The sequence below is a fragment of the Somniosus microcephalus genome, chromosome 3 (assembly GCF_052327205.1).
Source record: "Somniosus microcephalus isolate GS21.2 chromosome 3, FLI_Smic_1.0, whole genome shotgun sequence".
NCBI classification, from domain to species: Eukaryota; Metazoa; Chordata; class Chondrichthyes; order Squaliformes; family Somniosidae; genus Somniosus; species Somniosus microcephalus.
The window spans coordinates 97,949,385-97,962,564 of NC_140989.1; positions in this window are offsets into that span (position 1 = coordinate 97,949,385).

A 13,180-nucleotide genomic window follows, 5' to 3' on the forward strand; every position below is an offset into this window, starting at 1 on the left:
GTGGTATACATTCGGAAGGAGTGGCCCTGGGTGTCCTCAACATTGACTCCAGACCCCATGAAGTCTCATGGCTTCAGGTCAAGCATGGGCAAGGAAACCTCTTGCTGATTAGCACCTACTGCCCTCCCTCAACTGATGAATCAGTACCCCTCCATGTTGAACACCACTTGGAAGAAGCACTGAGAATAGCAAGGGCACAGAATGTACTCTGGGTGGGGGTCTTCAATGTCCATCACCAAGAGTGGCTCGGTAACACCACTACTGCCCGAGCTGGCAGAGTCCTGAAGGACATAACTTCCAGTCTCGGCCTGCGACAGGTGAAGAGAGAACCAACACGAGGGGGAATATATAATTGACCTCGTCCTCACCAATCTACCTGTCGCAGATGCATCTGTCCATGACAGTATTGGTAGCAGTGACCACCGCACAGTCATTGTGGAGACAAAGTCCCGTCTTCACACTAAGAACACCCTCCATCGTGTTGTGTGGCATTCCCACCATGCTAAATGGGATAGATTCAGAACAGATCTAGCAGCTCAAAACTAGGCATCCATGAGGCACTGTGGCCCATCAGCAGCAGCAGAACTATATTCCACCACAATCTGTAACCTCATGGCCTGGCATATCCATCACTCTACCATTACCATCAAGCCAGGGAACCAACCCTGGGTCGATGAGGAGTGTAGAAGAGCATGCCAGGAGCAGTACCAGGCGTACCTAAAAATGAGGTGCCAACCTGGGGAAGCTGCCACATAGGACTACATGCATGCTAAAAAGTGGAAGCAGCATACTATAGACAAAGTTAAGCAATCCCACAATCAACGGATCAAATCAAAGCTCTGCAGTCCTGCCACATCCAGTCATGAATGGTGGTGGACCATTAAACAACTAACGGGAGGAGGAGGCTCCATGAATATCCCCATCCTCAATGATGGTGGAGCCCAGCATGTGAGTGCAAAAGACAAGGCTGAAGCATTTGCCCCCATTTTCAGCCAGAAGTGTCGAGTGGATGATCCATATCAGCTGCCTCCTGGGGTCCCCACCATCACAGAAGCCAGTCTTCAGCCAATTCGATTCACTCCACATGATATCAAGAAATGGCTGAGCTCACTGGATACAGCAAAGGCTATGGGCCCCAACAACATCCCGGCTGTCGTGCTGAAGACTTGTGCTTCAGAACTAGCAGCGCCTCTAGCCAAGCTATTCCAGTACAGCTACAACACTGGCATCTATCCGACAATGTGGAAAACTGCCCAGGTATGTCTTGTCCACAAAAAGCAGGACAAATCCAATCCGGCCCCATCAGTCTACTCTCAATCATCAGCAAAGTGATGGAAGGTGTCATCGACAGTGCTATCGAGTAGCACTTACTCACCAATAACCTGCTCACTGATGCCCAGTTTGTGTTCCGCCAAGACCACTCAGCTCCCGACCTCATTACAGCCTTGGTCCAAACATGGACAAAGGAGCTGAATTTCAGAGGTGAGGTGAGAGTGACTTCCCTCGACATCAAGGCATCATTTGACCAAGTGTGTCATCAAGGAGCCCTAGTAAAACTGAAGTCAATGGAAATCGGGGGGGGGGGGGAAATGCTCCAATGGCTGGAGTCATATCTAGCACAAAGGAAGATGGTTGTGATTGTAGTGTATGTACCCGTCTACCTTTAAGGGAACTATTGAATGTAACCGTTCACCTTTAAGAGAACTACTTTAGGTGTGGCACTATTTGTTTGGCTTCTGTATACTGTAATACCGATAGTGACCACACCAGTATATAAGTGTTGTGGCAGGATTGCTGGGGCAGATTCGCCCGGACCTTCGAATAGTAAAGACCTGTTTGTTTGTTACTTCTGAAGTCTGTGTATTTATTAACTGCACAACCCACAGACTTTACAGTGGCGACGAGTCCGATCGTGCCCTGCGGCAAGACTACCAAAGCAAGAAGAGCGTCGAAGAGAGGCAACCGCCCTCGTCGTGCTGCTGGAAGAAAACACGAGGCTGCAGCAGGAGAAAGGTGGAAGACTTTAGCAACAAAAGCTTCCATCTACAACAGGCACTGACTACCCTTCTACCACGGTGCGGAGTGAGCCGATCAGCAGGAAACAAGGCGGCCGCAGAGACTGTGAGTAGGGGAAGGTGTAGAGAATATCCGGAGGATAAGGGCAGAGCACTCGACCTCGGTCGAGGGGGAGCTGAGCCGGTCAGAAGTCGGGTCCAACGGCGTCGGGTGACTGCCGGACCGCGATCGGCGGGAAAAGCCGGGCAGCGCCGCAGCCACGAAGCGCTGAGACTGGGAGTAGGCGCGGGAAGAGAAACCCAGCCGCAGCCGGGGAGGGAAACACCGGTCTGCGAGAGGGCTGGGAGGCGAACAGGAACCGTGCGGGTGGGAGAGAGAGACAGAGCCGAGCAAGGGGAGAGAGACTGCGCGAGAGCCAGTCCAGCGGCTGAGCTGTCCTCCACCAATGGGGTACCCAGGGCCGGTAGCACCGAACGTGCGGGAGAGAGAGCGACAGAGCCGGGTACGGAGAGAGAGACTGCGCGAGAGCCAGTCCAGCGGCTGAACTGTCCTCCGTTAACGGGGTGTACCCAGCGCCGGTAGAGCCGTGCGGGCGGGAGGAAAAGACAGAGCCAAGTAAGGGGAGTTGTGCGAGAGCCAGCCCAGCGGCTGAACCTGTCCGCTGTGGGGGAAAGCGTACCCCTTCCACCAGGAAGAAACGCGGGAAGCCGCCATTAGGCGGAGGAGACGACAGAAGCGGGAAACCGCCATTGAAGGGGGCGGGGAGAGAAAGGAAGAGCGGGAAACCGCCATATTCGCAGGAAAACCGCCATCTTAGAAATAAACAAATAAATAAGAATACTTAAAGAAATACTGGTGCTGCTCCCAAGGGAAGAAAGATGCCTAAGCGAGGGAATATTAAAGATTTTAATTCTGAGATAGAAGACTGGGCCACGTACGTGGAACGCATCGAGATCTATTGTGAAGCCAACAAAATAGAGGAAGACGACAAGGCGATAACATTGTTAAACTCGATGGGCACAAAGACATACGGGCTCTTGAAGGATTTACTAGCACCAGCTAAACCGGCGGATCAGTCTTTCGAAGAGATTGTGGTTGTTCTGAAGGACCACTTGAACCCCACACCGTTGATGTTGGCTGAACGATTCAAATTCTATGCAAGAACGCAACGGAAAGACGAAAACAACGCAGAATACTTGGTCGAACTGCGTAGGCTAGCGAAATACTGCCAGTTCGGAGGGAATCTGACAGAGGCACTGCGAGACAAGTTCGTAGGCGGATTGTCCAAGGAAGGGACGCAAAAGCGCCTACTAGAAGAGAATGACCTTACACTTGACAGGGCTGTCCTTATAGCCGCATCACACGAAGCCGCAGCGAAAGGAACGGCGGAAATGCAACTAAAGGCGGCGGCGCTCCGGGTGGACCAAATTACCTCGAGTACAACAAAATGCTATCGTTGTGGGAAGACAACACACGACCAGAATCAATGCTGGTTTAAGAACCAAGAATGTAGGAAATGTGGCAAACTGGGTCACATCGCTAAGGTATGCCGGTCAGGGAAGAAGACCAACAACCAAAGGAAGCCATCACAAGAAAAGTACAACAAGGTATACAAGGGGCCTGAGAAGAGTTCAGACGAACAGAATCCAGACTCAGATCCAAACGGCCAGGAGCTGGGTAGTCTGAGTATCCACCATGTGAGTAAGGAAGCTGACCTACAAACTACCTGGGTCATGCTAAAAATAGCTGGAGTCCAAGTGAAAATGGAGTTGGACACTGGATCAGCTGTATCAGTCATAAATCGAGGGGATTACCACCGGCTATTCTCACACATACCCTTAAGAGATACCAAGTTCGTATTGCAGACATACACGGGGCATAAAGTATACCCCATGGGAAAAATAAGAGTCAAGGTGAGAGATAGGGGTAAAGAACACCCAAGAATGAACTTGTATGTACTACATGAGGGAGGACCACCACTTCTAGGGCGGGAGTGGATCAAGAAAATAGACATGGAATGGCACTACCTACAAGCAATGACGAGTGAGGACTCGGTGCAGACAAGCAGCTCAGACTCTGAGCCGGAAGACGATAAGTCCAGCCCACGTATGAAAAACAAGGTTAACATGAACTCACTGACTAAGGTTGGAAAAACGATGGCGTGCATAAAGACAGAGAATTCTGAGTCTGTTCAAGTCACAGACATATGCATTACGGAGGAACACCGAGCTCGAACTCAACGTTATTTCAAAGTACGACAACAATTCGAACAATTAAGTTACCGTCTCGTACAAGAGATGAAAACAATGAAAAAGTTCTATGACACCGAATGGGAGAGTCTGGAAAGACAACAGAACCTGCTGGCTCAAGCAGAGAGTGACCATAGAGCCATCGTGACCAATTACCGATCACACCTCCCTTATGATGTTCAGGAGTTAGAATATTTGCATGATCTAGAGATACAGCATAAAGGCAAACCACGCTACACTGAGGATTTTGTTCTGCAATTGGAGACGGAGCTAGTGCAGGCAAGGTTAAGAGAAGCTGAATCGCAGTGTGCACTTAAAGAGATGCAGAAAAAAATCTTGGACATGGAAAAGTGAAACGCTTCTTTACCTGATGTGAATAATGTGGCCATGTTGCAAGTTGTCACTCAGTTAAATGAAAATAAAGGGAAAATGACTGAGATAGACTGCAAGAATAAAGAAGATTTGATGGCAGTGAGACTTCAAGAGGCAGATAGCATAGCAGCCTTGGCTGAACTCCAACAGGAAATTGCAAAAGAAGCAAATGAAGAGGAATCTTCAGGAAGCCGGGATTTTATTCCAGTTCTTCTCTACGACTCCTTACAAGCAGAGTGTGAGAAGTGGAAAGAACAGTATGAACAGGCCCAGGCTACAATTCTGGAGGGGATTAACTCGGCAACCTCCGAAAAGCTAGTTTCAGTAGAAGCATATGAACAACTAAAGGTTGAACATGAGCAAGAAGTACAAAGGCTGCAGGAAATTCTTGATGAGCTCAAGGCCAAGACAGACTCATCGGTAGAAGTTCCATCCATAGATGAGAATTTAGCGGTGAAAGACATGGCAGAACATGAAAGACAAGATGTCCAAGAACTCATAAAAATATTGGAGGAAACCCAAGACAAATATGAGGCGGCAATGACCGAGGTTCAACGACTTGAAGAGCAGAGTCAACTGGGAATCCTTTCAGTGGAAGGGAAGGAAACTGTAAGAAACACAGAGACTGTAAGAATGGGCTCTGAACATGAGCTTGGGAGCATCAAGGCGCAACTTCTTCGAGCGCTTGAAACCAAAGTACAAGAGGAAAGGAAGGTGAAAGCATTGGAGGGAAAGGTGGATGAAATGGTGAAGACTCTGATCCACAGAGTCCCCGCGGAAGAGTTAATGGTCAGCCAACTCCTTCACATGCTGAGAGACAAGACTCCACAATGGGAACACGAGCTTCAATCTGCAAAGGGAAGGAATTCGGAGCTCCCAAAAGTTACAGAAATAACTGAGGTGGCAACACAGATTTTGTGTTACAGTTTACTCTATGAAGAGTTCGTTGAATCACGTCAATGTGAACAGAAGAATGTTGAAACAGCTGCTTCAGTAGAAGGATTAAATAGCCTGATACCGCAATCCCCGGTGGAAGGGAAGGTATTGAACTCACAAATGAGGTCAGTAGTGAAGGAATGGCAGACAACCCAGGAAGAGCGGGATGAATATGAATGCATGAAGAAGTCTTTTCAAGAAAGATGTCTAGGGAAGGAACCACCGTCAGCTAACGTCCAGACGGGTGAGGAGGAAGAAGAAGGCTCTCTCGCTGGCCTAACTCAGGACGAACCCAAATATTACCATGACCTGTTGAGTGACACTGAATATTACGAGGATGTGGTCTGCCCAGCTTGTGATGAAAACTCCCAAAGTGCTGAAATCCGGAGGAAGCACTTAAGGTCTAAGGAACATAGAGAGTTGGTGGCGCTACAGCTGGCAGCCGAGAAAGGAGCTCCGAGAGTTTCAAAAAGGCAGAAAAGAAAAAGAAGAAGCAGAAGATAATAACTGTCTAAAATATTAGCACTTCTACCATCTCAGGCGGAACACTACGAAAGGAGCTAAATTAGTTGAAAAACTGGAAAATGTCAAGACAGCCAGTTGGTTGTAAAAGTCCGCACTGCTGGTTCAACAGGACGAAAGTTCAAGCTGTTACGTCAAGAAAAAGGCTATGGAGGAGTCACGCTAGCCAGGTGAACCGGCTACACCAAAGAAATGTTGTTCGGAACGAGTCAAGATCAGAGACTGAATCTATGAACTGTTTCCGCAGAGACTGAACCTGTGAACTGTTCCCACCGAGATTATATCTGTAAATTGTTTTATATGACATTGACTCCACCGAGATTATATCTGTAATTTGTTTATAGGAAGTTGAAGATATGTATGTTTAACGGAGACTCTGTAAGTAATATGCTAAAAAGGGAGGATTGTAGTGTATGTACCCGTCTACCTTTAAGGGAACTATTGAATGTAACCGTTCACCTTTAAGAGAACTACTTTAGGTGTGGCACTATTTGTTTGGCTTCTGTATACTGTAATACCGATAGTGACCACACCAGTATATAAGTGTTGTGGCAGGATTGCTGGGGCAGATTCGCCCGGACCTTCGAATAGTAAAGACCTGTTTGTTTGTTACTTCTGAAGTCTGTGTATTTATTAACTGCACAACCCACAGACTTTACAGTGATGACTGAAGGTCAATCATCACAGCCCCAGGACATCACAGCCCCAAGAGTTCCTTAGGGCAGTGTCCTAGGCCCAACCATCTTCAGCTGCTTCATCAATGACCTTCCCTCCAACATAAGGTCTGAAATGGGGATGTTTGCTGAATACTGCACAGTGTTCAGTGCCATTCACAGCTCCTCAGATAATGAAGCAGTCCATGCCCACATGAAACAAGACCTGGACGATGTTCAGGTTTGGGCTGATAAGTGGCAGGTAACATTCGCGCCACACAAGTGTAAGGGGGGGCTTCTTTTAACTGGTTTAAGGTAATTCACCTGGTCTGCAGCCTTTGCCTTCACTCTGACCAATTCCAAATAAACCAATTTTAAAACAGCGGTTTCGAATCGCTACCCCACCTTCCAGTTCTGACTGCAGGACTTATAATTAATGATATTACAACGGACACGTGGTTTGGATGAGAGAAAAACCAAGTTTTATTAACTAAAAGAAACTATAATCAAAATATCAAACTGTACCACACGAACACAGTAATTACAGTAAAATTGCTTAAATGGGGGAATGCAGATGGTAAAAACGAGGGGTAAGTGACTACAATGTTGATTAAACAGTCTTAGCAATATCTCCTAATTCACCATCCCCCCAACTCCTTACTAGGTTGCTTTGCTGAGGAGTCAGAAGCTCTGCTCACATGTGGTCCAGCGAAGTGAGAGAGAGAGAGAGAGAGAGAGAGAGAGAAGCTCACCTGTGGTCCCAGGAAGTAAAGAGAGCGATAGCTTCTCAGCAGCTATCTTATATACCTGGTGAGCCCCCTGCCCCCACTGCTGTTTGCCTGTCTGGAAATTTCACGCCCAAAAGGTTCCAATTCACAAGAGAAAAGCTGTGATTGGCTAACTCAAAGTGGTTGGACTGGGTTAGTGTGTCTGCACTGCGGGGCCGAAATGTTCCCGCCCACATCCGGAGCCCACCTGGGCTAAAACAAAATGGAAATACAACTGCTCTGTTGTCCAGAATGCTAGGTCATTTAAACCCATTCAGTTCTTAAACGGTCCATTTCAGGTTTCAAAGTCCATTTCAGGGTTTCAGTCTCTCATTGTCTGTGAGGGAGCTCTGAATGGCTGTGTAAACAGAAGCAGTTTCAAATCAATTGTCCTGCAGTCAGTTCTCAAGTGGGCAATTGCTTAAGTCAATAAACAACTTCAAGTGCTGAGAGGGAAACTCCCTTTGATTGGCAGGTCTGACTCAGCCACTGCTAGATCCTCCCACTTTATACACAGACATCCTTGAGCTGCTTGCTGCTCCTTTTGCCATGCTTTCTGTGGCCATTTTAAAACCTTTTGTGATTGCCCAAACTCCAGGGTACGACTTTATTAAGATGTACTGTCTCAAGGTGTGTGAATATTTTCCACAGAATTCCTCGACTCCCACGTTCTTTCCATCTCAGAACAGTCTTTTGCGGTTCTCGGCACATTTTAAAACATTGTAGACCAGTCACATCACCCAATTCTTCGTCCACGATGTGGACCAATATTTCCAATCTTCAGGGAAGTAGGGGAAATTTTGCAACCCCCACATTCCCGCCTTTTGATACTCCCAACTTGATTGAAGTATCAACTCAAAGGAGTGAGCAAAATTTACAGACCCCCTCACAAACAACGATCCCCTGTATTTACAGCTATCTGCCACTGATCCCCCGAACCGTCCTTTCCCCTAAAATTCGAGAAAACCGTGGTACGGTAGGCATCTTACAGATACTTCAATTTACAATAAAGGGTCGCATACCCCTGCATCACTTGTAAAATTGCAATGCAATCAAAATTTACAGTCACCTTTTACATTATAACTTATTACAAAATGTTGCAATCTTAGTTACACAATGTAATCAAAATGATCCCAAGCATGGAGAGGGTCCTACGCCTCTGCTCAACTTGGAGTTGCCACAAAATGATCCCAAGCACGGAGAGGATCTTACGCCTCTGCTCAACTTGGGGCTGTAACACAAAATACAAAAAAAAACTCCAGTAAACATTTTAAACAAAATGCTGAAATAGAACCACGACCATCCCGTGCCAATGATGGGTTGCAAAACTCAAGTGGGTAATGCTCCTCCCACCCGGGCAGTAAATATTCCTTCCACCCCCCTTTGATTGTCTTAAACTTCAAAACAGACAGAATGGATTTACAGACCAGCCTGCTCTGCCAGCCCCGAGCTGTTCCCTTGTCCCTTTGTGGAGGCTGGGTACCCCTCATGTTTAAAATTACCTTGGCACAGACCGAGACCGGGGAGTATGGGACCGTGACACCCAGTACCTCCCCCTCCCGTCTTCCCTCGACTGGCTGCAGAAAATGATGGGTGCCTGTGTGGCGGCTCTCCCTGGCCCCACACTGAAACTTGGATCCCAGATCCGGCGACCCACTCATCGTTCCCAGCCACACTTACCCTCTTTGCCCATGGGCCCCCGGGTGAGTTCCTCCCTCCCCCGACCGCACCCACGCAACTCTTGGGTCTCCCCCTCCTCTATACAATCTTTCCCGGGCCATCACCACCCACCCCCGGGGAACGCGTTCCTATCAGACAAGGTGCCCGCGCTTCCCCATCATGACTCCTCAACAGCGAGGTCTCCCGCAAATGAACTTCGGTCAGGATAGTGCTGGGTTGGGGGCCGTGCTCCACCCAGCTGGGGCCATCTCCTCCCCGTAGGAGGAGTAGGCAAGTTCCTCCGGACCCTGTCCGGTTTCTCCCGAAGGCCGCTGCGGCTTTTCCCTCTGGATTCGTCCGGTGGCGAGCTGATCCCCAACATTCCGTATCCGTATCTTCATTCGATGCCCAGCTCGGGCTGGGCGAACATGGCTGCTTCATGGTCCAATCTCCTGCAAAACTTAAAAGGACATGTAGGTCTCACTGACCTGCTGCCTTTGGTGGAGACATGGTCGGGTCCCTTGACCTCGGACCAAAATACAAACATTCGGCACACATGTAAACTTAAACTCCTTAAACTTAAAACTAATTATGTCAACAAAACTTAAAATACACCTTAAAAGCACGCTATATTCACACATAGCTATAATACAAATGCCGCCCATCTCCGGACAGCCAGGCTAATCTCTGGCACTGTCGCAGATTGCTGCTGGCTGCAGCAAAGCTGGACTGCCTCCTGTCTCTGGTCCCCCGCAGCTTATGGCTGTTGAGTGGGGATCCCTGCCCTTTGGCTTCTCCCCAGTTTGGGAGATTGCTCTGCTCCACTGTAAAGTGGGTGACCATCTTGTCTCGGGCTTGCGGACCCGCTGAGACCTTCTGAGGGGCGTCTCTGCGGGGGAAACTTTGGCTGGCGGACCCTGAGCCAGAGTCGCAGCCCTAGCTGGCTGGGAGCCTTCTCCCCCATGTCCAAAACCCGTTACCAGCTCCCCTGCAAGAGGAATTGCTATCCCTGCCCCCCCAGGGTCCCACGTCATGGGGGGAACCATTCTAGAGGCTGGCTGGGAAGCTGGTCCCTTTAAACAGGCGAGTGCGCCTGCGCAAACCTTCTCCCCTGAGTCCCGCGGCAGAGGCTGTGAAGCCTCTGTATTCACACAGGTGGCCGTGCCTGCGCAAACCTCCTCCTTGGAGTCCCGAGGCAGAGGCTGTGAGGCCTCTGGCTTCAAACAGGCATCTGCGCCTGCGTGGGAAAACAGAAGAGGGGCCGCTAGGGTCCCGCAGGCAACCGCGCCTGCGCGAACAGTTTGTTTGAAAAGGGTTGGAATAACCGCTGAGTCTTCCAAGCAGGCCTGTGCGCCTGTGCGTAAAAACTGGGAAGCGGGGATCTTTAAACGGCCGACTGCGCTTGCGCGCTCGGCCTCGCAGAGGAAAGGAGTCGCTGGGTGTTCCGGGTTCGCGACTGTGCCTGCGCGAACCCGGTGTTGAGAAACCTCTTCCCTCAGCCATGTGGCTGCGCCTGCATGGCCCTCCTTTTGGCAAAGCTCTCCCCTCAGGCGCGTAACTGCACCTGCGCGGGAAAACTGAGTAAGGGCCTCTCGGGGTACGGGCTGTGGAACCGCGCTTGCGCGAGCAGTTTCAGTGAATGGATGGGCAGCAGTCTGCTGATTTCTGATCCCAGGCTGCTGTTTCTCTGTTCCTAAGCCACCTAACCATTTCAAATTTAAACTTTGGTTAAAAATAGGGTCCCACTGGGGTAGGGAAGTGTCCCAATTTGTGGGCTGGACAACTCTTCCCTGGGAACAAGCCACAGTGCCTGTCTTTACAGGCAGTGAACCTGAACTTGCATGGACAGCAAACTCATGTTCTCTTACCTGGGTGGCTTTAAATGGGGAATTTTTGACCCGGACCCGCCTTTGGTCTGGGGCCAAAACTATCCCCTGTGTGCCTCCCTTGTCCTGGATTTCTGCTACTGGACCTGCTCTACAGGGGTCCCAGAACTCTCCCTCACTGTTCCCTGGCTTAAACAGCTTACTCTGCCCAGGAATGGCTCCTCCCCCCACACAAGCCACAGCACTTGCCTGTGAACTTGAACCTACTGTGGGCTGAGGATTCCTATTCTCAGGCTCACTCCTCACGGGCGGACCGTACCTCCGTTGTCGGAGGGGGTACACTGGTTCTGGTCCCCGCCTGCCTAGTGGGACCTGCTGGAATTCTCTGACCACCCCATTGTCCACCCCTCCTTGCTGCCGGAGCTCCTCAGAACTCGGAGCTGTGGGCTGCATTCTTGGGGTCTCTAATTCCCTAGCCAGCCTTTCCCTGGGTGTTACCTCTGGGGCGGTGCGATTTGGGCTGCCAGTAAAATCCAGCTGACCTGCCTTCAGGCTGATCAGGCAAATCATTCCCCTTGCTACCTTTAAAGCCACGTTAAGGCTTTCTATCTCTGCCCTACAGGGGCCATGATCTGCTTCACTAAACCTTTGGGCACAGGCCAGCTTATAGGCTGCCTTTACTTCCCTAAACCTTTCCTCCTGCTCTTTTACTTCTGAGATGAGGCGGGCATTCTCTTCCCGCAGTCTCATCTCACTTTCCCTGGTCTCAGTGACTTCCTGCACCAGGCACTCTATAAATGCCTGGCATTTTTCAAACTGGGACGCCTGATTCTTGGCCTCTTTAAACTCCTCCTGCTCATCTCATCCTTCCTAAACCAGGCACCTATACCCCGATAGGTCAGCCTACGCACTGCCGCTAAAATTCGCAGGGCTACCCACATACTGAAAACGAGAGAAACAAGAGCTGGTACTTTCTCCAGATCCAAACCACTCAACAAATCAAAAATGGCCTGCAGTCCTGCCGTGGTTGCCATTTTATAAGGGGGGGCTTCTTTTAACTGGTTTAAGGTAATTCACCTGGTCTGCAGCCTTTGCCTGCACTCTGACCAATTCCAAATAAACCAATTTTAAAACCGTGGTTTCGAATCGCTACCCCACCTTCCAGTTCTGACTGCAGGACTTATAATTAATGATATTAAAATGGACATGTGGTTTGGATGAGAGAAAAATCAAGTTTTATTAACTAAAAGAAACTATAATCAAAATATCAAACTATACCACACGAACACAGTCATTATAGTAAAATTGCTTAAATGGGGGAATGCAGACGGTAAAAACGAGGGGTAAGTGACTACAATGTTGATTAAACAGTCTTAGCAATATCCCCTAATTCACCATCCCCCCAACTCCTTACTAGGTTACTTTGCTGAGGAGTCAGAAGCTCTGCTCACATGTGGTCCAGCGAAGTGAGAGAGAGAGAGAGAGAGAGAGAGGCTCACCTGTGGTCCCAGGAAGTAAAAAGAGAGAGCGATAGCTTCTCAGCAGCTATCTTATATACCTGGTGAGCCTCCTGCCCCCACTGCTGTTTGACTGTCTGGAAAATTCACACCCAAAAGGTTCCAATTCACAAGAGAAAAGCTGTGATTGGCTAACTCAAAGTGGTTGGACTGGGTTAGTGTGTCTGCACTGTGGGGCCGAAATGTTCCTGCCCACATCCGGAGCCCACCTGGGCTAAAACAAAAGGGAAATACAACTGCTCTATTGTCCAGAATGATAGGTGGTTTAAACCCATTCAGTTCTTAAACGGTTGCAGATCCAAAGTCCATTTCAGGGTTTCAGTCTCTCATTGTCTGTGAGGGAGCTCTGAATGGCTGTGTAAACAGAAGCAGTTTCAAATCGATTGTCCTGCGGTCAGTTCTCAAGTGGGCAATTGCTTAAGTCAATAAACAACTTCAAGTGCTGAGAGGGAACCTCCCCTTGATTGGCAGATCTGACTCAGCCACTGCTAGATCCTCCCACTTTATACACAGACATCCTCAAGCTGCTTGCTGCTCCTTTTGCCATGCTTTCTGTGGCCATTTTAAAATCTTTTGTGATTGCCCAAACTCCAGGGAACGACTTTATTAAGATGTACTGTCTCAAGGTGTGTGAATATTTTCCACAGAATTCCTCGACTCCCA